The sequence below is a fragment of the Primulina eburnea genome, unplaced genomic scaffold (genome assembly GCF_022965805.1).
Source record: "Primulina eburnea isolate SZY01 unplaced genomic scaffold, ASM2296580v1 ctg1330, whole genome shotgun sequence".
Classification (NCBI taxonomy): domain Eukaryota; kingdom Viridiplantae; phylum Streptophyta; class Magnoliopsida; order Lamiales; family Gesneriaceae; genus Primulina; species Primulina eburnea.
The window spans coordinates 1,271-6,937 of record NW_027330858.1 but is presented as its reverse complement, the minus strand read 5'-3'; the positions used below and the strand labels follow the sequence as shown (position 1 = coordinate 6,937).

General features: G+C 41.6%; 1 non-coding gene across 1 annotated transcript; it reads right to left on the bottom strand.

Moving 5' to 3' along the window:
* Positions 1-2,416: 2,416 nt before the first annotated feature.
* LOC140820675 (small nucleolar RNA R71) lies at positions 2,417-2,522 on the bottom strand. The gene has a single exon (XR_012115560.1). It is a non-coding gene; the product is annotated as a small nucleolar RNA R71 (small nucleolar RNA).
* Between the last annotated feature and the right edge of the window lie 3,145 nt (positions 2,523-5,667).

The window sequence follows — 5,667 nt, the reverse complement described above, 5'->3', positions numbered from 1 at the left end:
TCTTATCTGAATAATTTCTGTATACAATCATCACAGTTATCAGAATATTCAATAGAATCTTCAAATATTCGATTCGATCAATCAAATACTGCAAATATATCAGAATCTCATAGATAACAGTATAGAATCATCAGAACATATCTGAATATACTGACACATGCCAAAGAGTATCACTAAATCAGATGTACTCTTGGTCGATACTCTTCTACTGATCTTTCAATTCATTCTGTATCATTCTGTACATTCAATGTTTTCTGTGCTGAATGATAGGGGGTGTTTTTACGTGTTTATTGCATTAGTTTTAATTGAGTTTACATTGCGCATGCATGCATATTCATTTACTTTTTGTTCATTTATAGTAATTAATTGCTTTTGATTATGTCTCACTTGTGTGTGAGGATCTGCAGGAAAAATGATCGGAGAACGAAAATCAGAGCGAAAGGTGAGAAGCTCAAGAATATTGGACAGAACAAGCGGCGCCCGAGCGGTACATTTCTACCGCCCGGGCGCGAGAAGTGAATAATTCAAGGGCCGAGACAGAAAGTTGGCGCTCGGGCGGTGCTTTTCTACCGCCCGAGCGCGAGAAAATACCTCCGAAACATAACCTTACAGAAAGTTGGCGCCCGAGCGGTACATTTCTACCGCCCGAGAAGTTGAGAAGTTGAATTGCCGAGGAACAAGACAGAAAGTTGGCGCTCGAGCGGTACTTTTCTACCGCCCGAGCGCCGCCTATTTTTGGAAAGTTTTATTCGCGATTTCTTGCCTGATTTGAGGGGGAATGATATGGTAAGTCTTGGGGATGAATTAAGAGGGGGATTCAGACATATTTTGAGAGAAAAAAGGATTTGGGGAGAGCTTTTGCACTGGGATTGAAGATTCGACGGTTTCCGGGCATCGTTCTTCGCAGTTTCGTCACACCTAGTATTTCTAGTTTTTTCCTTTGTTTAAACATTGTTTTGCTTATTTTAATTATGAATTCTAGTAGCTAACTTTCATATTTGTTGGGATTAAAGGGGATCCTACCCCAAACTTTTAGTTGATTAATTTATATTTTGAGTTGTGTTTATTCTTGATTGTACTACGATTTTATTGTGTCGTTTGAGCGTAGCTAACTTTTACGACGATTTTATATCACGAGTGAGTTCGAGAGAATAACTAGTGATAGGATCGAGTAGTATAATCTGCGGATCTACAATTTGCATAGACATATGAAATTGGATACGTACCGATAGTCATAGTCCTTAGGGTCGAAAACTAGGGGATTTCATCATCGAAATGCGGTTCATTCTTGATAAATAATTAAAGACATTAATTACTTCATTGAGTGAATTAGTTTGGCATAGCTCGAGAGAGTGTGTTCAATTGAATAGGAAATCTTGTCGGAAGCGTAGAACACAATCGAACGAATTGATTAATTAATAAGGGTAGGTGAACCAGAATTCCCAACAAATTCTTTTATCATTTGAAATTTAATCCATTGATTTAGCATTCATATTTTATCATTTAATCTTTGAACTTGTTTATTTAATTTTCTTGCATTTTAGTAGTTATAAACAAACAATCAAATTTCGTCGCTAAAGTTGTTAATAACTAAAATAATAATTGTTAAATATAGTCTCCAGTGGAACGATACTCGTATTCATATACACTATACTATTACTTGACATCGTGCACTTGCGATTTATTTTGAGCATACAAAATCATATTTTATTGGGGATTTACTGTGCAAGTTTTGCTCGATCAAGTTTTTGGCGCCGTTGCCGGGGACTGTTAATCTACAATTATATTTTTAGTTATTTTCTTAGTGTATTTTATTTTACTGAACTAACACTCCATATTTTAATTCAGATATCTCTTCCGGTGCATGCCAAGTCACTTGACTTGGAGCTTGAGTGTGACCCTGAAATTGAAAGGAATTTCCGCAGGCGAAGACAACAGCAAAGACTTAAGGAACTGATGGAGAGGCACGAACAAGAGCAGGAGGCGGAGCGCCAAAACGAGAGACGAATTGAGATGCCACGCCGCATACCCATGTTAGAGTATGCCCAGCCTTCTTTGGATGGTGCACGCCCCAGCATTGTGAGGCCGATTGTGCGGGCAAACCAATTCGAAATCAAACCAGCCATTATCCAGATGATTCAGAACACCGTCAATTTGGAGGAACTGCTGTGGACGATCCAAACACACACATCGCGGATTTTCTGAGATTTGCGATACTTTTAAATTTAATGAGTTTCTGATGATGCTTTGTTATAACTTGGGTTTTTTTTTTTTTTTTTTCTGCGTTTATTTCCTTTCTCTTTGCGTGATAAAGCTAAAGCTTGGTTGAATTGTTTACCTGTAGGTTCGATAGCTACATGGGAGGACATGGCGAAGGCGTTTCTCATCAAATACTTTCCTCCATCGAAGACCATGAAGCTGCGGGCAGACATCACAACATTTGCTCAGTTCGATCAAGAGTCACTATATGAGGCGTGGGAGCGTTTCAAAGATCTATTACGAAGATGCCCACATCACGAGTTGCCACTTGGGTTAGTCGTTCAAACCTTTATTACGGTTTGCTTACTCCTAACCGTACTATGATAGATGCTGCTGCGTGTGGGAACCTTTTGAGGAAGACTGCGGAAGAAGGATATGAGTTGTTGGAGGAGATGGCTGCTAGCAGCTATCATCCTCAATCTGACAGGAACAACCAGCGGAGAAGTGCCGGAGTTCACCAGGTAACTGATTTTTCTGTTATTACTGCACAACTTGACGCTTTAAACAGGAAAATAGACGGCTTGAACGTGGGTGGCACGGCTATGCGTCTTCAAGAGATATTCTGTGAGAAGTGTGGAGGGGAACACTATGTGAAAGACTGTCAAGATGGAAATCCCTTCTATGTGCAAGATGAGGCACCGGTGAATCAAGTGGGAGTCCAAAACCGCCCAAGGAATGACCCTTACTCGAACACATAATCCTGGGTGGAGGCAACATCCCAACTTCTCATGGGGCGGTCAAAACAGTCATAATAGGCCGCAAGGAGGACAACAATATGGGAAACAACCGATGTACAGATCCGATCCTCCTAGAGAAGAAAAGTCCAACTTGGAACAAATGATGTCTAAGTTTATCTCATCCACTGAAACTCGACTCCAAAACCAAGATGCATCAATAAAGGGGCTCGAGAATCAAATTGGACAGTTGGCCAAGATGATAGCAAGTAGAGAGCCGGGCACCTTGCCAAGTAATACCGAGACTAATCCAAAAGAGCAAGTGAAGGCCATTGAGTTGAAGAGCGGAAAAGTTTTGGAGCCTAGAGAAAAAGAGAAAAGCCAAGTGCCGGATGAACATGCTGCGACGTCTCAAGGTAAGTCATCTAACTCTACACCAGCACTCACTGCACAACCTAAGATTGTTATCCCTCCACCTTTTCCTGCAGCATTAAAAAAGGCAAAACTAGATGCACAATTCGGTAAGTTTTAGAGGTGTTTAAAAAATTGCATATTAATATTCCTTTTGCCGATGCTTTGATGCAAATGCCTAGTTATGCTAAATTTTTGAAGGACATCTTAGCCAACAAGAGAAAATTGGAGGATCACATGACGTGAACTTGACTGAAGTTGCTCTGCTTTGGTGCAAAACAAAATCCCACCGAAACTAAAAGACCCAGGGAGTTTTTCTATCCCTTGCATGATTGGTGATGTTGTTTTTCGTAAAGCGTTGTGTGATCTTGGTGCAAGTATTAATCTGATGCCCTTATCTGTTTTCAGGAAACTCGGATTAGGAGAGCCTAAGCCGACGAGGATGTCTTTACAACTGGCTGACAGGTCTGTCAAGTACCCCCGAGGAGTGATGAGGATGTGCTAGTGAAAGTGGACAAGTTTATCTTTCCTGCGGACTTCGTGGTGCTTGATGGATGAGGATGAGGAGATGCCTCTGATTTTGGGTAGACCGTTCCTTGCGACTGGCAAGGCACTGATTGATGTGCAAGAAGGGAAGTTGCGATTGAGAGTGGGCGACGAAGAGATTACTTTTGATGTGTTTAATGCACTTAAGCACACACTGCATTCTGATAGTTGTTTTAGAATTGATGCTTTTGACTCTCTTGCGTCTAACTATGTGCAGGATGCTCTTAGGGACCCTTTGGAGGCCACTATCGATACTGAATTGGGGAGAAGAGGAATTGGATGAGGAAGAGCCGAAATTGTGGCACACTTTAATGCCAACCAACCATGGAGAAGGCCAATGAGGATGCGACTAGAGGATCTAGGAGAACGAAGAGATTTGACCCCTCAAAGGTCAAGCATCGAGGATCCCCCAACACTTGAGCTGAAGCCGTTGCCTCCACACCTCAAGTACGTACTTAGGTGAGAATAACACTTTACCTGTCATTATTTCTGCTGCTTTGACAGATGTGATGGAGGAAACTGTTGGAAGTATTGAAAGCACACAAGGTGCATTTGGGTGGAAGGTGGCGGATATCAAAGGGATCAATCCATCAGTCTGCATGCACAAGATCTTGATGGAAGAGAAGTACTCACCTCTTGTGCAACCTCAGCGAAGATTGAATCCTAAGATGCAAGAGGTAGTGAAAGCTGAAACGATTAAGCTTCTCGATGCAGGTATTATCTATCCTATATCTGATAGTGCATGGGTAAGTCCGTTCAATGTGTGCCAAAGAAAGGTGGGATTACTGTTATCACAAATGAAAATAATGAATTAATACCCACTAGGACTGTTACGGGATGGCGTGTGTGCATTGATTATAAAATTGAATGATGCCACCCGTAAAGACCACTTTCCCCTTCCCTTTATTGATCAGATGCTTGAGAGGTTAGCGGGTCATGAGTTTTATTGCTTTTTGGATGGGTATTCGGGGTACAACCAAATTATGATTGCGGGAGGACCAAGAGAAAACCACTTTCACTTGTCCTTACGGCACTTTTGCTTTTCGCCGCATGCCGTTTGGTCTATGTAATGCCCCTGCCACATTTCAACGTTGCATGACCGCTATATTCCATGATATGATAGAAACTTTTCTTGAAATTTTTATGGATGATTTCTCGATATTTGGCTCGTCTTTTGATGATTGTTTGCAGAATCTGACGGTAGTGTTGAGGAGATGTGAGGAGACAAACTTGGTGCTTAATTGGGAAAAATGCCACTTCATGGTACAAGAGGGAATTGTCCTAGGGCACAAGGTTTCGGGGAACGGAATCGAGGTGGACAAGGCGAAGTTGAAGTGATTAAGAACTTACCACCTCCGGCGTCCATAAAGGGAGTTAGAAGTTTTCTAGGCCACGCCGGTTTTTACCGGCGTTTTATCAAAGATTTTTCTAAAGTTGCCAAACCTCTATCTTCTTTACTCATGAAAGATGTACCTTTTGACTTTAATTCTGATTGTTTGCAGGCATACGAGAAGTTGAAGGAGCGCTTGGTGACGGCTCCTGTCTTGGTAGCACCGGATTGGGATCTACCCTTCGAGATCATGTGCGATGCTAGTGATACTGCGGTAGGTGCTGTCCTCGGCCAAAGACAGAACAAGGTATTCCACACTATATACTATGCAAGTAAGACTCTAGATGAGGCACAATTGAATTATGCTACCACCGAAAAAGAGTTACTTGCAGTAGTGTTTGCACTTGACAAGTTTCATGCATATCTTGTTTTGTCTAAAGTCATTGT